At 36.3% G+C, this 27,261-nt stretch overlaps 1 long non-coding RNA gene across 1 annotated transcript; it reads right to left on the bottom strand.

Moving 5' to 3' along the window:
* Positions 1-300: 300 nt before the first annotated feature.
* LOC126932929 (uncharacterized) lies at positions 301-26,048 on the bottom strand. Its single transcript, XR_007718375.1, has 3 exons — positions 25,934-26,048; positions 15,384-15,431; positions 301-623 (listed from the first exon to the last, which is right to left on the bottom strand). It is a non-coding gene; the product is annotated as an uncharacterized LOC126932929 (long non-coding RNA).
* Positions 26,049-27,261: the final 1,213 nt, after the last annotated feature.

The raw sequence follows: 27,261 nt of genomic DNA, 5'->3' as shown, positions 1-27,261 counted from the left end.
CAGGAATAGACCCAAATGCATGTTGAAATTTAGTATCTAATAAAGATGATATCTGAGTTCTCTGTTGAAGAGATGAACTTTAAAAATAAATGGTGTTGAGAAAACTGGCCATTTCAAAAAAGATAAAATTGTATCTATGCTTTATATAAAACAGTAGAATAAATCACAAATGGATCATAGACTTAAGTGAAAAAAATGAAAACATTTAAGTACCAAAAGAGAACATCACCGAGTTCCTCTACAACTTTGGTGTAGGAAAGCCTTTCTATTTATGACTCAAAATTCACAAGTACTAAAATGAAAGGTTAATAAACTTGGCTATATAAAACATTTGCATGGGAAAAAATTATCAGCAAAGTCAAAAGACAAATTACCAACGAGGGGAAAATATTTACAACTTCTATAACAGACAGTAGGCCAATTTACTTAACATATGAAGCGACTAATGAAAAGTGAGGGGAAATAAGGCCAAAACTTGATAGAAATAAATGAGCAAAAGACATAAACAGTTCACAGAGAAAGATATTTAATGACATTTAAATATGTGAGAAGATTGAAAGTACATTTTTACCTTTCAAATTGGGGAAGACGTAAAATGTTGACAGTATACTTTGTTGATGAGTCTGTGGGGAAACAGAAATTTACACATACTATTATTGTGAGGGCAAAATGTTATAATCCTTATGAAAGGGAATTTGACATCTAATAATATTAAAGGTGCACTTACATAAAGACCATTTTTAGGGACTTACTTTTGAGGTACTTGTATACAAATATAAAATAACAGATATAGAGGGCTATTGATTATGTCACTGTAAAATATGGGAAATAAATGCTCAACTATAAAAAACTGGTTACACAGCATGCAATGGAACACTATGCAGTCTATAGAAACTGAGAGCAGTTAATTTATGTGATTTATTCTTAAGTGGAAAAAATAGGTACAAAGTGTATATGTAGTTGTGGCAGGCAGCTTCTGATATATATTTTAGTGGTCCCCACTTCCTGGTGTTTAAAGCCTTTGTAATATTCTCTTCTTGAGTGTAGCTGGACTTTGTGACTTGCTTCTCATAACAAATTACTGCAAAAGTGATGGGGTGTTATTTCCATGGCTACATTATAAAGAGTGTGACTTCTGTCTTGCTGATATTCTTTCTCCCTGGGTCATCTTCTGTGCTTGCTTTGATGGAAAGACCTACCAGGAAAGCCTCTTGCAAACAGCCAGCAACAAAGTGAGGTTCTCAGTCCAGTGGCTTGTGAGAAACTGTATCATACTAGCAACCATGGAGTGAAATTGTAAGTTGATGCTACTTCAGTTGAATGTTGAGATGACTGCAGCCTGGGCTGACACCTTGATTGCAGCCTGTTAGGTACCCTGGGCTGACACTGCAACTAACAGTCTCATGAAGACTCCGAGGCAGAGGACCCACCTAGATGAACTGTACCTGAATTCCTGACCTACAAAAACTGTGAGATATTAAATATGTATCATCTCAAGTTGCTAAGTTTTGCAGTAAGAGGTTATGCAGCAATAGATAGATAACTAATACAACAGTATTTATCTTTTGTATAAGAAAAACGAAAAAAACTTTTTTTTAATAAGAAAGATACATGGGAAGGATAAATTAGCAGCAAAAAGTCAAGATGTATTTGAAAAATTATTGTGAAGTGGATTGAAACTGCATGACCTGGTTGTCCTTAATGTCCAAGTATACAAATGCATTTTTAGCATAGTCATCACCTTATTTTAGCATAGGCATAGCCTCATAAACTCATAGTATGAGTTTTCATACAAATTTGCTGGAAATTAGTAATTCCAACTCATAATAATTCTTGAAATATGTATATTTTGATACTTTCTGGTGAGATTTTGGCCATCAGCTCTATGAAGCATTTGTTTTTGCAGATATTCTGAACCACAGAAGGCTGATTTGTTCTGCCTCATAATGACTTGACTTTGGTCATTGAAAAATGCTTGAGTTAAAGGAAGTCCATAGTCCCTATTTATATTCAGTTTTTACTAAAACACATTTATGGCAGAAATTTAATAAGGATTTAACAAGTCTTTGAGAAAATTTTTTGTTTTAAAGAATGATGAAACTACTACACAGAGGGATTATTTTCTTTCACTGAAGCTCCCAATAAAAAAATATGTACAATTTACAAATTAGGCTTCAATATTCCTTTCATAAGATCTAACAACTTGCTGTGCCATTCTAGTTGTTTGGGAAAGGGTTGGCCACACATAAAACTAAAAGATAATCGATCAATGAGCTTTTTGTGGAGTAGGCAAAAGAACCTTTCATTTTAAAGTCTCCGAGTGAACTTGTAGTATGTTACATGAAGGAGAATAGCTTCAGTGTAAAGTGACAACCTTTTGAAAATTCTTCACATACAATATCGCTGCCTTTTTTTTTTTTTTCAAAGAGCCATTGCAGGTTTAGTTCAGTTAATTACTGCATGAAAAAAATTTCAAAGCTGTTATATCAAAAATATACCTGTACACAAATTTTTATCTCAGCACAATTCACAATTGCAAAGATATGGAACCAAACTAAGTGCCCATTAACTGATAGAAAAGAAAATGTTGTGTGTGTGTGTATATATTATGGTATGTATATAATGGAATACCACTCAGCCATGAAAAAAGCAACTTGGGTGGAGCTGGAGGCCATTATTCTAAATGAAATAACTCAGGAATGGAAAACCAAATACTACATGTTTTTCACTTAGAAGTGAGAGCGAAGCTATGGGTATGCAAAGGAATACAGAGTGGTATAATAGACACTGGAGACTTAGAGGGGATAAGGGTGGCAGGGGAATAAAAAACTACGTATTGGGTACAATGAGCACTACTCAGGTGATGGGTGCACTAAAATCTCAGACTTTACCACTATATAATTCATTCATGTAACCAAAAACCACTGGTACCCCTAAAGCTATTGAAATAAAAAAAGCAATAAGTAAATGTCAAGAAATGTTAAAAAAAAAAATAGAAAAGATTCTCTGGTTTTATCCTTGGATTATTCAGTCGTATGCATATTTCTATGCATATGGAGACATCCAGTAGAGCTATCTTGAAGCTTAAGTTTCTGTCAAACATAATCTAATGTGTCTGGGGCCTCAGGCAACCATAAGAGAAATGATATACATATCTATGCATTATTGGCTATTTTACAGTGATACAGTGAGCTGTCTGAAAAAGAAGGATGGTGCCTCTGACATGGCTTGGGAAAAGTTACCATTTTTCTTGGCTCATTTAACTCTCATCCACAAAGACTTGTTAAAGGCAGTGTATGGGCAGGCTAGGAATGAATTAAAGCAGTAACCCTAACTTTCTCAAATGCCTGAGGGAAACGCACCATAGAAGTGATCCAAAATTCCATTAACTTAAGTCTAGCTGTAAGGAAGGACCATTTCAGGGCACAATGAATTGTGGGTATGATACACTGGATAAAATAGCTTGTTTGGTTCAGTTTTAGCCAAATGGAGTTTTATCTCATTCACTTTTCCTTTGGTTAGGTAAGATATTTTTTTGATGGCATTTTCCTAGGAAGCTTATGATGAAAAAAGAGAATAGTAATATGCCTCTGAAAACCCTGGGCCTGACTCCTCCTCTAGCATGAACATGACCATATTACTAACCCTAATTGGGTGATTTGCCACTTGGATTCAATGGAAACATAACACTCTTTCTTATAGGGGGCAGATAATCATGTTTTGAAATTTGATGTGAATTAAAGTAAGATCTGGGACATACTACTGTCCTATTAGAGAGTTGTTACTAATGCAGGTTGTTGACTTCGTGACTTTTTGTTTTTTGCAATCTGCCCTAATATCTCAAGCTATAAATGTACTGGGGTAAAACAGTTGGAAGTATGTGGAGAAAGAACATTCTCCAAACACGAAGAAATGAAGAGAAATTGCCCAGGATACAATGGACTGTAATTGTTGTGTGGCTGGAAGCCCAGGTCCATGGTCAGCTTTGGCTGTTTGGAAGGAGAGAAGGAAATGAGAAGATCATCAAGAAAGAAGGGATGAGGCATGTCTGAAATTTTGATGAGTTAGACAAGTAAATTAAATCTTTGGCGGTTCAGGCAGGCAGCACAGATGCAAAATTGTAGTCCTTGAAAAAAAGGAAATAGAACATAAGGCTTTTGCTACACGTGTGATTAAATCTCATGGGTCCATGGAGAGGAAAATTGAGATGCCGGAGAAACAAATGATGCTGTAAAAACTGAAGTGCACTGACTGAGGCGGAGGGTGAAGATTCCTGAGGGAGATAAAGTTGTTTTAATGATTTCTACTTGGAGCTAACTATGAAGATAAGCTGGAACTTCCCCCTACTGAGGAATATAACTACTGACCTAGTCTTATAACCACATGTAGCCAATATTCTAGTAATTTAGTAGTATGTATGAATGTATGCAAATATATATTTATATATACATATTAAAAATAACTATTAGCCAAATAACATTCAGTGCTTGAGAAATGAGAATTGCAACAGACAATAGAATCGGATGCAAATATTACTAATTATCTTTTGATCTTTTAAAGGCCGAGAAAATATTTAGTCCTTGATCTGGTTTGACTGTGTCCCCACCCAAATCTCATCTTGTAGTTCCCATAATCCCCTTATGTCATGGGAAGGACCTGGTGGGAAGTAACTGAATCATGGAGGCAGTTCCCCTCTGCTGTTCTTATGATAGTGAGTTCTCATGATATCTCATGGTTTTATAAGAGAATTTCCCCCTTTGCTTGGCACTTCTCTCTCCTGCCACCATGTGAAGAAAGGTGTGTTTCCTTCCCCTCCGTCATTATTGTAAGTTTCCATCATTATTGTAAGTTTCTTCCCCAGCCATGTGGAACTGTGAGTCAATTAAAATCTTTGCTTTATAAATTACCCAGTCTTGGTTGCATGAGAATGGACTAATATAGTTCTTGTACATATAGTTTATTGAATATTTAAAGAATGAGATAAGAAATTTTTTTTTTTTTTTTTGAGACGGAGTCTCGCTCTGTAGCCCGGGCTGGAGTGCAGTGGCCGGATCTCAGCTCACTGCAAGCTCCGCCTCCCGGGTTTACGCCATTCTCCTGCCTCAGCCTCCCGAGTAGCTGGGACTACAGGCGCCCGCCACCGCGCCCGGCTAGTTTTTTTTTTTGTATTTTTTTTTTAGTAGAGACGGGGTTTCACGGTGTTCGCCAGGATGGTCTCGATCTCCTGACCTCGTGATCCGCCCGTCTCGGCCTCCCAAAGTGCTGGGATTACAGGCTTGAGCCACCGCGCCCGGCTGAGATAAGAAAATTTGTATCACTTTTGTATTTCCTGATATGGATTGAATCTGTGGCCCTGCTGAAATCTCATGTCAAATTATAATTCCCAATTTTGGAGGTGGGGCCTGGTAGGAGGTAACTGGATCATGGGGGCATTTTCTCACGAATGGTTTAGCACCATCTCTGTTGGTACAGTCCTTGCCATAGTGAGTTCTCATGATATCTGGTTGTGGCCGAGGCGGGCGGATCACAAGGTCAGGAGATCGAGACCACAGTGAAACCCCGTCTCTACTAAAAATACAAAAAATTAGCCGGGCGCGGTGGCGGGCGCCTGTAGTCCCAGCTACTCACGAGGCTGAGGCAGGAGAATGGCGGGAACCCGGGAGGCGGAGCTTGCAGTGAGCCGAGATCGCGCCACTGCACTCCAGCCTGGGCAACAGTGTGAGACTCCGTCTCAAAAAAAAAAAAAAAAGTGTGTGGCTCTGCCCCCGCCTCTTGCTCCAGCTTCTGCCATGTAAGATGCTTGTTTCCACTTTGCCTTCTGCCATGAGTAAAAGCTCCCTGAGGCTTTCCTACAAGCAGATGCTGTCATGCTACCTGTACACCCTGCAGAACCATGAACCAAGTAAGCCTCCTGTCTTATAAATTACCCAATCTCAGGTATTTCTCTATAGCAACGCAAGAACCAACTAATACATTTCCCAAACCCATTATTATTTCCCTTGTGTGTATGCGCAGGAAATCATACAGAATCAATTGGTTCGGAGTCTCGTTGATAAAAATCCCTTTGTATGACAGCCAGTTGCTGATTGATATTTTTTTCAGTCAATTTCTTATTTCCCTAACTGCCCTGCTCACTGCCCAACACTTACCTCCCCCTTTGCAAGCTTCTTCTTCGCTTCTGGTATGCTCCTTGAGTGGTCCATGGTGCTGGTGGGTTACAATCTATGTAAAAGTGGTTATGAATGAAATATCAAGCTTTCTTCCATGTTTATGTTGAAGGGACCTCAGTCAGTTGAAGGAACCTCCAAGCAAAACATAATTTGCAGGGAATGTGGAAGGCAGGGCACATAGTATGCAGGAAATATGAAAAACAGTTTCATGAGAATCTGTTGAAAAATACTAGGTACTTAAAGTTGACTTGGAGTAATTACTGAGTAAGTCTGTGAAAGTCTGCAAATAGTAACAGTAATTTTTTTCAAGGAAATAAACATCTCCACTCTTGTTAAGTCACAAAAAAAGAACATGGAGCACTTCAGAGGAGAAATCCAAAGCAAGCCAAAAGAGGAACAGTTATCTTAACCACACTTATTTAAGAGTTTCAATTTCCTGTGTAGGATAATTTGAAACTGGTATCAGAACTCCCCCATATATTATGCACAATGTATTTATACATCCTAAATTGACAACTAAACAATGCATAATATAGAAGGCTGCTACTGTACTCATCACCTCATGTGAGCTCAGTCATTTACAATTTCTATTTTTTTAAAAAATAAATATTTGAGTCAAAGGGCCCTTTTGAGTCTCCTAATGACTAATATTCAAAGTTATACACTGTCTGACTTTCATGAAGTGAAGATTCTGATGTCCAGAGTAAATAAAATAAGCAAGCAACATCGTTTACCAAAAACGTGAAACAAAAAGTGTGTGAGTTATGTGACTATTAGGAGTATTCATAGAACAGGGTTCATTTCCAGTAGAATTTTCTTTTTGACATCCTTGTTATACTAGATGAGATTCTCTCACATACTCTAATTCTACTTCTTTCTTTCTCTTGTATCCTGTCTCTGAATTCCGTCTTGTGGAGGAATTAACACATTAAATGAGTTCAAAAGTCACTATAAACACAGCATATGTTGTTGGGTTTTTGCTAAAACGCACAATTGAACTGATATTTCTTGACAGGTTACTAATCTTGTTTTAACACATAGGTTAAGTTAGTTTTCAAAAATGGCTTTGAGAGTCACTGTTTTCTTTGAGTGTGTGTTTTTTAAAAATAAGTCACTAATAGACAATCTTAAAATGTGAGAACATTCTTTTTTGGGGGCTACTAAGCATATGGAGTGTTTACACTTTCAGAAAGTTATGAATTAATGGAAAATAAGGTTCTGTTATGCACTGGTGCTGCAGCTTTGCAACATAATGTATCTTAGGCTGATTACAATTCAGCTTTTCATCAGGAATCTACATAGTCAAAGCTTTTGGATTTAGAATAATTTGGCTGAAATGATGTGAAAATAATGTCACTGTTTCAGTTATTCCATCTTCTCTCTGTTCAGATAATGATGGTAATGGTGTGCTAAAGTGGGGTTGTCCATCTCTGATTACAGCTAATTAATTCTGCATATGTTCATTCAATACATAAGAATCTCAGAAGCTTTCCGTGGGCTTATATTATTAACAGGATCAACCACTTTACCTCACAAATATTAATATTTAGGGTCTTGGCTCGTTTCTTTCTTGTTGGAACTCTTTGGCAATGCACCAAGTATAAGACAGACAACATGAGACCTTCGTCGACTTATTTTTAAATTTCAAAGAACAGAGATGTATTTTAATTCAATCAACATAGTGGCCTCTAGCCTATGCCATTGATTTTAATTGGAGTTATTATCTATTTAAACAATAAGAATACCAATGAACACTGGTCATCAGTCAGGGAATGTTATGTACATCTTTGCGTCGCTATCTAAAACTCTTTCCATTGGCCTTTGCTGATATTCATAAGCCATTAAGAGAGCTTCAAAGAGCTAGACTTTCAATCTTCAGTAGAACGGAACACCTTGGGAGGAGTTCATACATCTGATTCCTTTCTGAATATTTCAGCTGAGCAGCACCCTTTTGGAAGTGAAGAGGGTGGAAACATGAAAGAAAAATAAAATAGCATGAAATGCAGAAAAAGAGCTCTGTAAAACGATCTGAGGAATAAGAAAGCACCTTCTAGTTGAAAGTTTGTCTGCCTAGTCTTGATGCTGAAAAATAATATTATGAGAAAAACAGACTGTCAACTTAGCTCAATATTATTTTGTCCAGAATTAGTTACTCGACTGATCCACTATTCACAACTTAACTGGAATTTTGTTTTCAAAATTTAAAAAGTAATCCATCTATATCTATATGAAATCTATAACTGTGTCTATATATCTTTATGACATTCCTTCAAAAATTAAAAGAGATTTTTTTCTCAGTTGGCATACACGTATAAGCATGTAAGTGTATAGATAGGTATCAACTAAATAAAATATGCTTCAATGCATAATTATATATTTATAGATATAAGCTTTTGTGAAATGTAATTATTGAGATTAAAAAGCAACTTGCTAGATTCTCCTAGAATGTAAACTCCCTTTGAGGACTCAGGTACTTAGAGAAAAAAATATAGCCTCCCCTAGTCTACTGATTTGCTATCTAGTAGAATTGAGGTAATATTTTATTGTTCCTTTTTTACATAGATTCATTCATCTTAAATCACTTTATGCTTATTTGATGTATGAATATACAAGTAGTGTGAAAATTACTGGGTTATTATTTAGCTTTTATTCATTCTCATCTTTTATATTTAGAAGTTTTTTTTTTTTAAGCAAGAATTTTATGTACTAGTTTAAAACTCCTGGCAAAACCGGTCTTTCCAGTGAGTCACATCAAAGAGCATAGTGTAGGAAGTTAAAAGACTTCATTTAGCATAACATAGCAGCACAGTGGAGGAAAGCAGACATCTGGGAATAGAAAGCCTCAAGTTCATGTCCTGGTTCCCTTTCCTAGTATCTCCATGAGTTAGAGGAGTCACTTAAAAATCCCTAAGCTTCAGTTTTCTCACGGAAATCAGAAACAAAATACCTTTGATTTCTTCTGTAAATATTTAATGTGTAAAATATTTCACATTAAATATTTTATGTGAAAACACTGAAACCAGAAAGTGTCATACAAATATCAAACATTACTGTAAGTTCATGAGTTAAAGCATTCTTTGAAATAATTATTTCAAGGCATTATATTTTGTACAAAATATGAGATAAGCTGATATTTTCTGAATTGCTATGAGTTTTTGCCTCTTTAGGATGACCTTAGATAGAAGGCGTCTTGGTCCATTTTGCATTGCTATAAACGAATACCTGAGGCTGGGTGATTTATAAAGACATTTTGACTCATAAACATTTTGGCTTTATAGAGAAAATCGGCTCATGGTTCTGCACGTAGTACACACATGGGGAGGGTGCCATGCTCTTTTAGACAACCAGCTCTCAAGGGTAATATTAGACCAAGAACTCACTCACTGATGCAAGGAGGGCACCAAGTTGTTCATGAGGGATCTGCCCTCATCACCCGAACACCTCCCACCAAGCGCCACCTTCAACAGTGGAGATCAAATTTCAACATGAGATTTGGAGGGGACAAATATCCAAACTGTAGCAGAAGAATAGAGAAGTTTTTTTTTTTTTTTTTTTTTTTTTTTAATGTCTACAAAGTGTTATTGCCATAATCTTTTTATGGTTTAATATCATCAATGAACTATTATAAGTAGGACATAGCATGAGAGTTATCTTGTTAAATGGAATGCTGAATTACTCAGAGGTAAAATTAAGAAGGACTTTAGAGTATTACTGAAGTCAGGGCACTCAAAAAGTTCGATATTTTAAAGAAGGTTTTGGAGCATTTTCCCTGCGGGGAAAGAACGGAAGTTTTCTTTAACCTCCTTATATTTATTTACAGTTAATACTGTTCTTTATGCTTATTTTATGTGAAGGCAGGGTTATATTTTTAGCAGATAGGGGCCTCAAAAGTCCTAATTTGGTCCTGCATATAATCTTCAAGACAGCTTCAAAACAGGCAAGCATTTCTGTTTCAATAATTCTAGCATATTTTTGGGGTATAATTTATATATTATAAAATTTATTATTTGTAAGCATACAATTCTTTTTATAAATTTATATTGTTGTGCAACCATCACCACAACGTTCCAGAGCATTTCTATCAACCTAAAAAAATTCTCTGTCAGTCTGCAGTCATTCCCTGTTTCCATTTGCAGCTGCAGGTAACTACCAATCTGATTTCTGTCTATATAGATTTGCCCTGTGTACGGAAACCTCATAGAAATTAAATCATACAATATGTAGCTTTTTGTGTCTGGTTGCTCTCACTTAGCATAATGTTTTTGAAGTTGATACATATTGTAGCATGTATATCAAGAGTTTGTTTCTTTATATCCTGCTAAATAATAGTTTGTTGTGTGGATATGCCACATTTTGTTACCCACTCACCAGTTAATGCATATTTGCATTATTTCCAGTCTGGGATTTTATGAATAAAGCTGCTGTAAACATTTGTATACATTTTTTTTTGGTGGACCTAAGTTTTATTTCTATTGTATAGATAACCAGGAGTGAAATTTCTGGATTGCATGGTAAGCATCTGTTTAACTTTCTAAGAAACTGTAAAATTGGTTTTCAAAGTCATTGTATTATTTTAAGTTCTCACTAGAAATGTATGAGGATTTGGTGTTTTCATATCTTTAGTATCATCAGTCTTTTGAATTATGGACATTCTGGTGAGAGAGTAGTGGTGTCTCATTATGGTTTTAATTTGCATTTCCCTATGACTAATGATGTTGAATTTCTTTTCATGTGCTTATTAAATACGTGTATATCTTATCTGGTGAAATGTTTATGTAGACCTTTGCCTGTTTTTTAACTGGGTGTTTTCTTATTGACTTGTAAGGGTTCTTTATATATTCTATATAGCAGTCCTTTATCAGATATATGATGATATATGATTTGCAAGTAATTTCTCCTAGACTGTGGCTTGTCTTTTCATTTTCTTCTTTGCTTTCCTTTTGAAGAGCAACATTTTTAATTATGATAATGTTCAGCTTATCATTTTATAGATCCTATTTTTAGTGCCACATATAACAAATCTTATGCTTAACCCAATGTCACAAAAATTTTCTCTTATGCTTTCTTCTAGAAGTATTAGATTTTTATTTAAGTCTATGATTCATGTTGAATTTCTGCGTATGATGTGAGGTAATTATACATATACATACACATAAATTAGTTTACCTCATATCATACAAAAAATTATACCTATATTTGGCATATAGGTAGACATTGCCCATCATACATTTGATAAAAACACTATTCTTTCTCCACTGAATTGTCTGGCACCTTTGATAAAATTAACTGATAATATATTCAAGGGTTTACTTTTGAGATCTATTATGTTCCATGGATCTATATGTTTATGCCAATATCACACTGTAGAATACTGTAACTTTGTAATAAGTGTGTAAATCAGGCAATGTAAGTCCCATTGTTTTCTTCTTTTAAAAAAAATTATTTTAGCTATTCTAAGTCCTTTACATTTTTATACAGGTTTTAAGTTCAGATTGTCAAGTTCCATAAAAATGGCTATTGGGATTTTAACAAGAACTGTACTAAACTGATAATTTGGGGGTAAATTACATTGTTATCAATCTAAGCAAGTGATAGATCTCCCCATTTACTTAGTTCTTTAATTTCTCTCAGCAATATTTTCTGTGTACAAGTCTTGTACTTCTTTTAAGTTTATTCCTAAATATTTTAATGTTTTATAGCATTATAAATGGATTTGTCTCAATTTCCTTTTCATATTGTTTGTTGCTAGTATATAGAACTAAACTTATTTTTTAAATCTTGTTTTTTATGACTTACTAAACTTATTTTTCCTAGTATTGTTTTCTTTTTCTCTTCTGCAAATTGTTTAGGAAATTCTACATGGATAATCAGGTCATTTGTGAATAAACACAGTTTCACTTCTTTCCTTGCAATCTGATACTTTTTAATTTTGTTTTCTTACTGCACTGACTAGAACATACAGTACAATGTTTGTAAAGTAGAAGTGGTGAAAATCAACACCTGGTCTTCTCCCTAATCTTAAGAAGGAAAATATTTCATCTTTCATTACCAAGTATGATGTTAGCTGTAGTCTTTTCTTAGATGTCTTTAGGAAGTTCTCTTGTAATTCTAGTTTTTTCAGATATTTTATTTTTTAAATAAATGGTTCTTTTTTTCTATTGATAATAGTATATTACATTAATTAAGTTTTTAGGTATTAAGCTAATCCTGCATTCCTGGTATAAATCCCACTTGGTTTTCCTTTCTATATATTGTTGGAATTGTTTACTACTGTTTGTTTAAAGATATTTTAAATTTATAGGAAGGATGTTGGTTTCTACATTTCTTTTCTTGTTACTTTTTTTGAGATCCCATTTAGTATCCTTTTCCTCAAGGTCTACCTTTCCAGACTTTCCCTATTCATCTTATAATAAATCATGGCATTGCCTTACACTATCCTTTGCACTACCACAAAGGGATCAGTTGTTTATTAAGATCTCATCCTACAAAGCATAAAGCTGTGCTAAGGACTGTGAAAAGGATTCAAGAAAGGAGCCACACCCAACATTAAGCTGTTATCTAGGAGTGCCTGAATCTGTCAGATGCTCCTTCCTGGACAAAGACTGGTGATTGTTTGGGTTTGGATTTCGAAGGCTCATTCTGTGCCAGATGCATTAGCACAGGGGCGTTGCAGCATTTGGTGATTTGTTAGCCATGGCAACTAAGAGCACTATATGACTAACTTCCATTCTCCCGTAGAGCTTGGGGCCATCAATCCAAAAATATGGGCTTATTTAAAACAAACAAGCAAAGAAGAAAACAACCAACAATCTAGTTACACCAGGCATATCCAGTGAGAAGATTTCTTTGTATAAAAATTATAGTTCATAGAAGCCACAAGAAGAACCTCGTTGTCTTCTAGCCCGTACATTCTTTCACACAATAAAGAGTTCTGGCTGAAGTCAACACTACCTTGGTGTTCCTGACGAGGGAGAGATTGAGTGAGGAATCTGCTGTTAACCCTTTCCTTATGACTCTGTATATGATTTTTAGGTTTTTTTTTTGTTTTTTGTTTTTTTTTTCCGGTAAGTTATATAGTTGGCATTTGTTTTTGTAAACGAATCTGAGGATTAATTTTTTAAAATACATGGTAGAGTTTAAGCCACTTATATTTACTGTTATAGTAGATATACTTAGCTTTATTTCTGTAATTTTGTTGTATGCTGTTATGAATTTTGACCATTTCTTTTTAAAAAATTTTATAAGCACTGACTATTTTGCTCTTATTTTTAATTCCTCCAAAGATTTCTTTTAAGGTTGTATAGATGTATTTTAACTTTAAAAATAAACTAAGAACACTAGAAATGAAACTATATCATTTCATTTTACCTTTTATAAAAGGAAAGCTTTTAACCTCACCCTCCTCAGAATGAAGACTATTGAAAAGAGATGAACTTAATTTAAGCTGAGGAGAACAAAGAAGTCTTTGTGGGAGAAGTGGCATGTAAATTGGTTTTTGAACAGTTGATAGAAGACAAATACGTAGAACTAAAAAGAAATATGTAACTATTTGACAATTTTATAAATTACATAAAATTACTCATTCCATATTATTTTACAATAATGGTTACCATTGACTGTTTTATGATATGACCTTTGATTCAGAACCTGAATAGAGTACTCAGAACAAAAATCCTGCCAGCAGCAGCTGGAACTGTAAGTTTTTGGTAACAGATGACGAGTCTCTTTCTTTCTGGAGTGGAGACATAGGTACAGCAGACCTCTGGGGCAGGGAGCTCCAAACCCCGACTGCAAAACAGATACTGAAAAAGTGCATCATCTAGACAGAGTGTAAAATACAGTGTACGTATCAGTTTTGAATGGAGAACATTTTATGTCAGCCAAAGATATCAGTGCTATTGTCTATCTTTTTGTAATCTACATTTTTATGATTCAATAAAAATCTGCATCTGAAAGTATTTTTTCTATGCTATCCAAAATGCAGCTGCTTCTATACAGCAAAGACTTAATAAATGACTGTTGAATTGAGTGAATGCATGGATAAACACAGTTGTCAGATATGGCCCTGAAGAGGTGAAATGTTTAATTTAGGATGTATATTCACTTTCCATTTTGTTAATAAGAAACTACAGACTGGAGCTGCAAGATAACCTTTACTAATGAGAGTGACATTGCATACACAAACAACTGAAATGTCTTTACTAGGCTTGTAAAGTGTTTTCATTTTACAACCAAATTTGATTTGTCCTGCCAAATTTGCATTGCTCTGCTCATTATTATCAGTACCAGTCTCTTTCCTTTTTACCCATTTCTATTTAGGTCATAGACTAAATTGTAACTTTTTCAGCCAAATATTTTTTAATTTGAATAGTAATGATAGTAATGATCACTGCTGTTAGTAAATAAGAGTTTTGGAGCCTGTAAAACTGGGAGCTAGACCCTGGGTCATGGTAATTTTAGTCAGGCCATGTCAGGCTGCCCGGGAAACATTGTTTGCCTTCTTTGGAGCCATTTTTTGAAACGAATTGCATTTGCTGACAGCCTCTTGCCTTTCACATTTATACTATACCTACCCACAGATTCATAGTGAGCTTTATTTGAAGCAGTGTGTACAGAAATATACCATATAAATGCTTTTATTCTATTATATCATGGCCAGAGCTAGTCATCTTCAGGGTCAACACTATTTCACAGATGAGGAACAGTGAAGATGTTTTACATACTTGGTGGCTAAATTGAGACAAAGCCCAATTCTGCCAACTCTCAGGCCAAAGTGTCTCTAAATTTAAGGGATCACAACCAACCCTGCTATAAACATGGTCAACTCTCAGCCTCTAGGCTCAATAATTTGTGGGGTTTCAGCACAGTTCCACTAACAGTTGGAACAGAGTGATGGAGACAACCATGTTTGTGTTACGAAGGCCTGGAGCTCAGCCCTGCTAATCACAAAGGCACTCTCACCATCTTCAATGGGTGGGTGTAAACTTGAACTTGAACCCAACTTTTAGGTCAGAGTCAACTCATTCAAAACGAGGTAAAGGATTTTTAATCCTTCTTTCTTTCTATAGGCAACCCTTCAATTATACTGAATAGCTTAAGAAAAACCTGTATATAAATTGTGACAGATGATTCTTAAACTTAGTGTTTACCCAAAAGAAGCATTTAAAAAAATAAAAACATATGTAATGTATTTTCCTGGGTGTAATTTCTTACCTGGAAAGCAATTCTCTCAAGGACAGGCATCAGCTTAGGAGATAAACACTAGAAAAAGAAAAAAGACATTTCAAAATATATTTTTCACACAATTTAAATGGTAATTAAAGATACCTTCATCCAAATTATAAGGAACTAGGGATCCCTCAAAGCAAACTAAGTATGAAAAATTGAATAAAACTTACAGGCATCTAAAACTTTATTATTTAAGCTGTGAAAATAGAAGGTTAATATGACTTAAGTAGATAAATTGAATTTTGGATATAATATTCAACAACTTTAAAATGATTATAATTTTGTGCATTGTTTCATTTTGCTTTCAAAAGAAAAAATGAGAAACTCAATTAATATGGTTTAACTCTGCAGGATAAATATTATTATTTAATGATGTATAAAACAACTCTATTCTAACAGCTTCCTGCTGGGCACAAAAATGAAAAAAAAAATTATGTATGCATGTATTTAGGAAATTCAGTTCTTTATTTTGAACACAAAGACTCATTTAACTTTGTTACCTATCAAGTGAGTATTTTGGGAAACATTATGCATGTCACATAATCCACAAAACTCTGAATGTCATGCAAAATAAATGTAAGACATAAGGTCGGAAATCTAAGCATATCCATTTACTGATGAACCATTTTCTTTGCCCACTTCACTAATTCTACTAATGTAAAAAATATGTCATGATAAATAATGATGTAGTTGGCATCACTGATTGAGTACTTACTATAGATGGTCAGAACACACTCAGAGCTCAGTGCATCTTCAGCTAGTTAAAATGATCAGGGCCTTCAAGTTAAATTCTGCCTCCTGAGCCAGACATTGAATGTTTTCACAAATCACACTATATTTCCAGTTTAACCCTCTTTTCTACCTTTCATGATGCTACCAGACAGTAAACCCATACTTCTCTGTGTTATGCACATTCACCAAGGCTTTCATTCCTCTGAGCGTTTCCTTGTGTTGCTCCTTCCACCAGGAATGCTCTCTCTGTACAATTTCACATGTCTGATTTGAACTTTCTGGAACGCTTTCTGTGTTTCTTTTTTGTAGTAAAAGAAACTTCTCTATTCATATATTCCTTTTCATGTCTTTTACTTTCCACTTAAACTCTAGTTATTTTTCATCATGTTCTATCTTTTCTATTAAATTGTAAGTTTCACAAAGACATAGACCATGCATTAATTATTCTCATGTGTTTTTCATATCTCCTTGGAAAGTACCCCTTATAGGTTCCTAGTAAATGTCTTTTAAAGAATACTTGGTACTCCACTGGAAAACACATGAGAGTGAGTAGCAAACTTTTGATGAATTCCTTCCGCTTTATGATTTGACTACTTTTTGTCCTTGAATGTATCTTTGGTTTGAGTTCTTCCACAACTTGAAAACTTCCATATCTTGGGAGAAGAGAAACTTACAAGTGAAAAAAAGCAGAACTGGTTCAAATGGCCGAAAAGAATCATTTAGATGCAATGGATAAATGAGAAGGTGGAGAATAAATGCTTTGCAGGGAATATAGAGTACTTTGACAAAGTAGGGTTAATAGTAACTTGCCTTCTGTAAATTTTGGGGTATATTGAAAGGATAATAAATATAGTATTAAGAAGCTTAAGATGAATTCAAGGCACTTGCTTCATTTTCCTTTCCTTTCCTTTTCCTTTCTTTTTTCCTTTCTCCTTTCCTTTCTCCTTTCCTTTCCTTCTTTCAAGCTTCTTCAATATTTTGGAAAAAGGCACCTTTCTTTAGAGAGAACACTATGTTGCCCATGCTGAACTCGAACTCCCGGGCTCGAGCAATCCTCCCACCTCAGCCTCCCAAGTAGCTGGGACTACAGGCGTGCGTCACCATGCCCAGCTTTCTTTGTCTTTTACAGTAGCTATAAATATATAGCTTGATATATATTTAATTGTATATAATTGATCTTTTGTAGATAATTCTGTAAGTCAAAACAATACAATTTTTTCATGAACAGTTATTGCCAGTACATAAGTAAACAACTTTAAATAATTTATCCTGTGTTTTAGGGTTTCTTTTAAATTCAGAGTGGTAATACAATACAGTGATCAAGAAGAAGACTAGGTTGCCTAGGTTCAAAAGTAGTTATGATTTTCAACAAGATAATTAACCTGTGTTTCACCATATATAAAATGAGTCCTGGCTTGTGATGTTGTATGATTTAAATGTGATAGTATATGTAAAGAGTATAGTGTTTATTGTTACTACCACCTCTATATTCTTTTCCTCAATTTAGTGCAAAGTTACAGCTGTCAATAATGACATTTATTAGGTTGGGAAAACAGCTTCCCATAGTAATTTATTATACAAGTTTCGTCTTTCTCCTTTTCCAGGAGTTAGGAGAAAGAAATGCCCTAAGAACTCCTTATTAATCCCAGAACATTTGTTACATAAGAAATGTAGCAACTTAATTGCTTTGGAGTCTGCTTACTGGAATATCTGGCATACATATTTTTTGATTTTTATTAAACTGTAAGCTTCCTATATCTGTCAGCATGTTTAAATGCAAGAAGTAGAAATAACTCTGATTAAGCAGAATAATTTTTAAAAAACAATATTGGGAATCTCACAGAGGCACTAATAAGGCTAGAGAATAACTTCAAAGCGTCAAAGCTATGACTTTAGGAAAAAGGCTCCAAATCATACAGCATACCAGCCTGAAGGGAAAATGACCCAGTGGCTGCCATGTCTACCAGGCACTGGATGCTACAGCTGTGTTCTGCTCAGACCTTGAGGTCCTTGTGTTGAGATCTCACTTCGCAATCACTGCTGTCCTCCAAAGTCCAACGCCTCTGCTGCCCACTCACCAGCACACTGGATGCATAGGCAGAGCCATGTAACCATGCTGGAGCATGGGTGCTCATCACATGCCTGTGATTCACAAATAAGGCAGGAAATTAAGTGTTCTGGCTTTAAAATTACGAGGGTGGGATTCAAGAGGTCAAAAATTCCCAATTATTAGAATTGCGTTGAAAGGAGTTGAGCAGATAGAAAACACTAAATATCCTTTACATTCTCCATCTTTCTGTATGATTAACAGTTTATGGTTTTATAATCAACAATGCTAAGTTCTAGAAGCAGTTATAAAATTTTAGATGAATTAAATAGTTGCATCACACACAAATTCTTGAAAGTATTTGAATCACATGAGTATTGTTTAAATGGCATAATAGTTAATTTTGTGTGTCAATTTGTGTGAGCCATGGGGTATCGATTAAACATTATTTCTAGACGTGCCTATAAAAGTGTATTTGTATAAGATTAGTATTTGAATTGGTGGATTCAGTAAAGTACACTGCCCTCCCCAATGTGATTGGGCATTATCTAATCTGGTGAGGACCTGAACAGAACAAAGTGGAGACAGGAGGAATTCACTCCTTGTTGCCTCGTTTACTGCTAGAGCTGGGACATCTCATCTCATCTCTTGGCCTTGGATTGGGGATTTAAACTACTGGCTTCTCTGGATCTCGAGTCTGCTGAGTAGTACTGAATTATACTGCTGGCATTCCTGAGTCTCTAGCTTATACATGGTTGATCATGGGACTTAGCCTCTATATATGCATATTAATGTATGTATCTCCTATTGGTTCTGTTTCTCTGGAGAACCCTGACTAGTACAAACTGACATCAGTGTCAGCATTTAAATGCTATGGAACTGCTCTTTGTTATCTAACATGTAGAGTATTTTACATGTATGAACAATACAAAGTTCAGTTTTGTTTTTGTTTTATAGCCTCAACTGAAGCCATTTAGGAAAATCAGTGGTTAACTTTTGTGGAATTTTAAGTTTCTTTACTTTCGAGACCCATAGTTCAAAAGCTACAAGAAGGCAGTCGGTGACAAGTCTCTTTCCCATTCCTGTCCACCAGCGTCTGAATACCACTCTCTTCAGGCAGCCCATGCTAGCAGTTTCTTGTGAATCCTTCCAAAGATATATAGGCAAACACCACATTCTATCCAGACTGTAATATCCTATTATATCATTCTGTATTCTTTTGCTTTTGTCACATACCAATAGAGCTTGCATGCCATTCCGTGTCAGTAAAAACCATACTCCTCATTATCTTATGGACTGCACAGTATTCCATTGTATGGATGCACCAGCACTTTTAAAAGCAATTTTTGAGGAGACTTACCAAGATGACTGAATAGGAACAGCTGCGGTTTGCAGCTCCCAGTGAGATCAATGCACAGGAGGTGGGTGATTTCTGCATTTCCAACTGAGGTACCCAGCCCATCTCATTGGGACTGGTTAGACAGTGGGTGCAGCCCACGGAAGGTGAGGTGAAGCAGGGTGGGGCATTGCCTCACCCAGGAAATGCAAGGGGTCAGGGTACTCCCTCCCCTAGCCAAGGGAAGCCATAAGGGACTGGGCCGTGAGGAATGGTGCACTCCAGCCCATGGGTGCCATTTGGGCAGACACCGAGCTAGCTGTGGGAAGATTTTTATTCATACCCCAGTGGTGCCTGGAACACCAGCAAGACAGAACCATTTACTCCCCTGGAAAGGGGGCTGAAGCCAGGGAGCCAAGGGGTCTAGCTCAGCGGATCCCACTCCCACATAGCCCAGGAAGCTAAGATCCACTGGCTTGAAATTCTTGCTGCTATCACAGCAGTTTGAAGTCAATCTGGGATGCTCAAGCTTGGTTGGGGAAGGGGTGTCCACCATTACTGAGGCTTGAGTAGGTGGTTTTCCCCTCACAATGTAAACAAAGCAGCAGAGAAGTTCCAACTGGGCAGAGCCCTCCACAGCTCAGCAAAACCAGTGTAGCCAGCCAGACTCCCTCCCTAAATTTCTCCTCTCTGGGCAGGAGATCTCGGTGGGGAGTGGGGGGAGGCAACAGCCCCAGTCAGGGGCTTATAGATAAAACCCCTATCTCCCTGGGACAGAGCACCTGGGGGAAGGGGTGGCTGTGGGCACAGCTTCAGCAGACTTAAACGTTCCTGCCTGCCAGCTCTGAAGAGAGCAGCAGTTCTCCCAGCACAGCACTTGAGCTCTGCTGAGGGATAGACAGCCTCCTCAAGTGGGTCTTGGATCCCCATGCCTCCTGATGGGGAGACACCTCCCAGCAGGGGTTGACAGACATATCACACAGGAGAGCTCTGGCTGGCATCTGGCAGGTGCCCCTCTGGGATGAAGCTTCCAGGGGAGGGAACAGGCAGCAATCTTTGCTGTTATGCAGCCTCCACTGGTGATACCTAGGCAAACAGGGTCTGAGTGGACCTCCAGCAAACTCCAACAGACTTGCAGGAGAGGGGCCTGTTAGAAGGAAAACTAACAAACAGAAAGGAATAGTATCAACATCAACAAAAAGGATGTCCACACAGAAACCCCATCTGAAGGCCACCAACATCAAAGACCAAAGGTAGATGAATCCACAAAGATGGGGAGAAACCAGCACAAAAAGGCTGAAATATCCAAAAACCAGAATTTCTCTTCTCCTCCAAAAGATCACAACTCCTTGCCAACAAGGGAACAAAACTGGACAAAAAATGATTTGACAAATTGACAGAAGCAGACTTCAGAAAGTAGGTAATAATGAACTCCTCTGAGCTAAAGGAGTGTGTTCTAACCCAATGCAAGGAAGCTAAGAGCCTTGAAAAAATTTTAGATGAATTGCTGACTAGAATAACCAGTTGAGAGAAAAACATAAATGACCTGATGGAGCTGAAAAACACAGCACGAGAACATCATGAAACATACACAAGTATCAATAGCCGAATTGATCAAGTGGAAGAAAGGATATCAGAGATTGAAGATCAGCTTAATGAAATAAAGCATGAAGACCAGATTAGAGAAAAAATGAACAAAGCCTCAGAAATATGGGACTATGTGGAGACCAAACCTATGTTTGATTGGTGTACCTGAAAGTGACAGGGAAAATGGAACCAGGGTGGAAAACACGTTTCAGGACATTATCCAGGAAAACATCCCCAACCTAGCAAGACAGGCCAACATTCAAATTTAAGAAATACAGAGAACACCACAAAAATACTCCTCAAGAAGAGCAACCCTAGGACACATAATCATTAGATTCCCCAAGGTAGAAATGAAGGAAAAAATGTTAAGGGCAGCCAGAGAGAAAGGTTGGGTTTACCCACAAAGAGAAGCCCATCAGACTAACAGCAGATCTCTCTGCAGAAACTCTACAAGCCAGAAGAGAGTGGGGGCCAATATTCAGCATTCTTAGAGAAAAGAATTTTCAACCCAGAATTTCATATCCAGCCAAATTAAGCTTCATAAGTGAAGGAGAAATAAAATCCTTTACAGACAAGCAAATGCTGAGAGATTTTGTCACCACCAGGCCTGCCTTACAAGAGCTCTGGAAGGAAGCACTAAATATGGAAAGGAACAACCAGTACCAGCCACTGCAAAAATATACCAAATTGGAAAGACAATTGACACTATGAAGAAACTGCATCAATTAACGGGCAAAATAACTAGCTAGCAACATAATGACAGGATTAAATTCACATATAACAATATTAACCTTAAATGTAAATGGGCTAAAGGCCCCAATTAAAATACACAGAATGGCAAATTGGATAAAGAGTCAAGACCCATCAGTGTGTTGTATTCAGGAGACCCATCTCACGTGCAGAGACACACATAGGCTCAAAATAAATGGGTGGAGGAATATTTACCAAGCAAATGGAAAGAGAAAAAAAAAAAAAAAAAAAAAAAAGCAGGGGTTGCTAACCTAGTCTCTGATAAAACAGACTTTAAACCAACAAAGATCAAGAGAGACAAAGAAGGGCATTAAATAATGGTAAAGAGATGAACAAGAAGAGCTAACTATCCTAAATATATATGCATCCAATACAGGAGCACCGAGAGTTATACAGCAAGTTCTTAGAGACCTACACAGAGACTTAGACTCCCACACAATAAGGTGGCAGACTTTAACACCCCACTGTCGATATTAAATCAAGGAGAGAGAAAATTAAGAAGAATATTCAGGACTTGAATTCAGCTCTGGACCAAGCGGATCTAATACACTTCGACAGAACTCTCCACCCCAAATCAACAGAATATACATTCTTCTCAGCACACATCACACTTATTCCAAAATTGACCACATAGTTGGAAGTAAAGCACTCCTCAGCAAATGTAAAAGAACAGAAATTATAACAAACAGTCTCTCAGACCACAGTGCAATCAAATTAGAACTCAATATTAAGAAACTCACTTAAAACCACAGAACTACATCAAAACTGAACAACCTGCTCCTCAATCACTACTGGATAAATAACGAAATTAAGGTAGAAATAAAGAAGTTATTTGCAACCCATGAGAACAAAGACACAATGTACCAGAATCTCTGGGACAGCTTTAAAGCATTGTGTAGAGGGAAATTTATGGCGCTAAGAGCCCACAAGAGAAAGTAGAAAAGATCTTAAGCTGACACCCTAATATCACAATTAAAAGAACTAGTGAAGCAAGAGCAAACAAATTCAAAAGCTAGCAGAAGACAAGAAATAACTAAGATCAGAGCAGAACTGAAGGAGATAGACACACACAAAAAAAACCCTTCAAAAAATCAATGAAACCAGGAGCTGGTTTTTGAAAAGATCAACAAAATAGACAACTAGGAAGACTAACAAAGGAAAGAGAGAAGAATCGAATAGACACAACAAAAAAATGATAAAGGGCCTATCACCACTGATCCCACAGAAATACAAACTACCATCCGAGAATATTATAAACACCTCAATGCAAATAAACTAGAAAACCTAGAAGAAAGGGATAAATTCCTGGACACATACAACCTCCCAAGACTAAATCAGGAAGAAGTCAAATCCCTGAATAGACCAATAACAAGATCTGAAATTGAGGTAGTAATTAACAGCCTACCAACTAAAAAAAGTCCAGGACCAGACAGATTCACAGATGAATTCTACCAAAGGGACAAAGAGGAGCTGGTATCATTCCTTCTGAAACTATTCCAAACAACAGAAAAAGGGGAACTCCTCCCTAACTCATTTTATGAGGCCAGCATCATCCTGATACCAAAACCTGGCAGAGACATAACAAAAAAAGAAAATTTCAGGCCAATATCCCTGATGAACATTGATGGGAAAATCCTCAATAAAATACTGGCAAACCATAACCAGCAGCATATTCAAAAGCTTATCTGCCACAGTCAAGTCTGCTTCATCCCTGGGATATAAGGCTGGTTCAACATACACAAATCAATAAACGTAATCCATCACATAAACAGAACCAATGACAAAACCCACCTGATTGTATCAATAGATGCAGAAAAGGCCTTTGACAAAAATTCAACAACCTTCATGCTAAAAACTCTTAATAAACTAGGTAGAGATGAAATGTATCTCAAAATAATAAGAGCTATGTATGACAAACCTACAGCTAACATCATATGGAAAGGGCAAATACTAGAAGGATTCCCTTTGAAAACCAGCACAATACATGGATGTCCTCTCTCACCACTCCTATTCAACATAGTATAGGAAGTTCTGGCCAGGGAAATCACGAAAGAGAAAGAAATAAGGGTATTCAAATAGGATGAGAGGAAGTCATCTGTTTGCAGATGACATGATTGTATATTTAGAAAACCCCATCATATCAGCCCAAAATCTCCTTAAGCTGATAAGCAACTTCAGCAAAGTCTCAGGATAAAAAATCGTGCAAAAATCACAAGCATTCTTATATACCAATAATAGACAGAGAGCCTAATCATGAGTGAACTTCCATTCACAATTGCTACAAAGAGAATAAAATATCTAGGAATAAAACTTACACCAGATGTGAAGGACCTCTTCAAGGAGAACTACAAACCACTGCTCAAGGAAATAAGAGAGGACACAAACAAATGGAAAAACATTCTATGCTCATGGATAGGAAGAATCAATATCATGAAAATGGCCATATTGCCCAAAGGAATTTATAGATTCAATGCTATCCCCAACAAGCTACCAATGAGTTTCTTCACAGAATTAGAAAAACTACTTTAAATTTCATGTGGAACCAAAAGGGAGCCCATGTAGCCAAGACAATCCTAAGCAAAAAGAACAAAGCTGGAGGCATCACACTACTTGACTTCAAATTATACTACAAGGCTACAATAACCAAAACAGCATGGTACTGGTATGGTACCAAAACAGATATATAGACCAATGGAACAGAACAGAGGCCTCAGAAATAACACCACACATCTACAACCATTTGATCTTTGACAAACCTGACAAAAAGAAGAAATGGGGAAAGGATTCCCTATTTAATAAATGGTGTTGGGAAAACTGGCTAGTTGTATGCAGAAAACTGAAACTGGACCCCTTCCTTACACCTTATACAAAAATTAACTCAAGATGGATTAAAGACTTAAACATAAGACCTAAAACCTTAAAAACCCTAGAAGAAAACCTAGGCAAATACCATTCAAGACATAGGCATGGGCAACGACTTCATGACTAACACACCAAAAGCAATGGCAACAAAACTCAGAATTGACAAATGGGATCTAATTAATCTAAAGAGGTTCTGCACAGCACAACAAACTATCATCAGAGTGAACAGACAACCTACAGAATGGGAGAAAATTTTTGCAATTTATCCATCTGACAAAGGGCTCATATCCAGACTCTACAAGAACTTGAACAAATTTACCAGAAAAAAACAATCCCATCAAAAAGTAGGCAAACGATATGAACAGTCACTTCTCAAAAGATGACGTTTATGCAGCCAACAAACAATTTTTAAAAAGCTCATCATCCCTGGTCATTAGAGAAATGCAAATCAAAACCATAATGAGATACCATCTCATGCCAGTTAGATTGGTGATCATTAAAAAGTCAGGAAACAACAGATGCTGGAGAGGATGTAGGGTAATAGGAACGCTTTTACACTGTTGGTGGGAGTGTAAATTAGTTCAACCATCCTGGAACACTTTGTGGCAATTCCTCAAGGATCTAGAATCAGAAATACCATTTGACCCAGCCATCCCATTACTGGGTATATACCAAAAGGATTATAAATCATTCTACTATAAAGACACATGCACGTGTATGTTTATTGCAGCACTATTCACAATAGCAAAGACTTGGAACCAACCCAAATGTCCTTCAATGATAGACTGGATAAAGAAAATGTGGCACATATACACCATGGAATACTATGCTGCCATAAAAAAGGATGAGTTCATGCCCTTTACAGGGACATGCATGAAGCTGGAAACCATTATTCTCAGCAAACTAACCCAAGAACAGAAAACCAAACATACATGTTCTCACTCATAAGTGGGAGTTATACAAAGAGAACACATGGACACAGGGACAGGAACATCACACACCAGGGCCTGTCAGAGGTGGGAGGGATATTATTAGGAGAAATACCTAATGTAGATGATGGTTTGATGGATACAGCAAACCACCATAGCACGTGTATACCTATGTAAAAAACCTGAGTGTTCTGCACATGTACCCCAGAACTGTTATATATATATATATACACCCATATAAAATCTAGACCTTTAACCAAAGAGTGAGTGGTCTGAATTCAGGACAACTCACCTGAAACATCCAGTGGGTCTTCTGAAGACAGAGTTTGTACTGGTACTAACTGTACTTTCAGAGGGAAGCACCAGTTGTCAGGTCAAGTGACTTTGAATCTGGTTGACTTATGCCAGATATGCCAACCTAAAATGAAGAAGCCACAGCAAAGTTTATATATGTAGGGGGTTTATTTGCAATCCTCCAAGTGTGAGGATTGCAACCCAGGAACATAGATGCAATTTTCCCTGAATATACACTCTATTAGCAGAAGTTACAAGTGGATTTTTAAAAGGAAAAAAAAGAGTTTCTAAGTTATTTACCAAGAATTTACAATAAAATAACATAAACTATAAAAAATAAAATAAGCCATTGACTATTTCAATGACAGAAGAGGAGGATAAAGTTAATTCCATGGGCTCAGACACTCGTTGTGAATTAAAACTAGAGGATTAGGACAAAGAAAAGTCAGTGAACTTTACGATGATTAGCCCAGGTGATTTGGAAGGTAGATAAACCAGTGACAGAAAATTGTCAGGGAGAGACATTTGGTGGAAGTTACTTAGTTTTGTTTTGATAATTGCAAGTCCTTTCTAGAAAGTTTGTCTCTGAAATCAATACTATGTAGTCTATACATAACAGGTGTCTCTTAATGGATGAGGCACTCTAACCAATTATGCACTTTGCTAATGAAACCTTTGTGCCTAAGAAAAAGCACCATAGTAAGATTATGAGGACTATATTTAAAATGCTGATGAAACATTTGCAAAGAAATGCTTAGAAGTCCAAAGAGAAAAGAAAATGGCAATCAGAATCAAGGGGAAGCAAAATTTTGCTTATACACTTAGAGTTCTAGTTCTATTATGTATGCATTGTAGGTGTTAAAATGTACTTTAGTGTGATGGTGTTAACCAATCAGTTACTTGTTTAGTTAATTAAACCAATCAGTTACTCATTAATTATAAAATAAATTATATATTATATACATTATACATAAAATTATACATTAATCACATACTTTTTAAAGTTTATACATTTCAAAGGAAATACCACTTTTTTTTTTTGTTTTTGTTTTGCAAAAGAGATTGTTACAAAATACAGGCCAATATATTTTGAAGTATTCACTGGTGTTTATTTTGTTCTTAGCTTCAAACTTTGTTTCAAGGTCTATTTAGAATTACACACTTTTCAAAAATCATGAAATTCAACTATAGAGAAATGTTTAGAGATTTTTGAATAGGCATTCAAAACATAGGTATTAATACAAATATTTACTTTATATTTTGTTGAACATCTAGAGATATTGTCTCTCAAGGAAAATATTGACCTTATCTCCAGGTCAATAAATC

This window comes from Macaca thibetana, chromosome 12 (assembly GCF_024542745.1).
Source record: "Macaca thibetana thibetana isolate TM-01 chromosome 12, ASM2454274v1, whole genome shotgun sequence".
Lineage (NCBI taxonomy): Eukaryota > Metazoa > Chordata > Mammalia > Primates > Cercopithecidae > Macaca > Macaca thibetana.
This window is presented reverse-complemented; position numbering and strand designations above follow the sequence as displayed.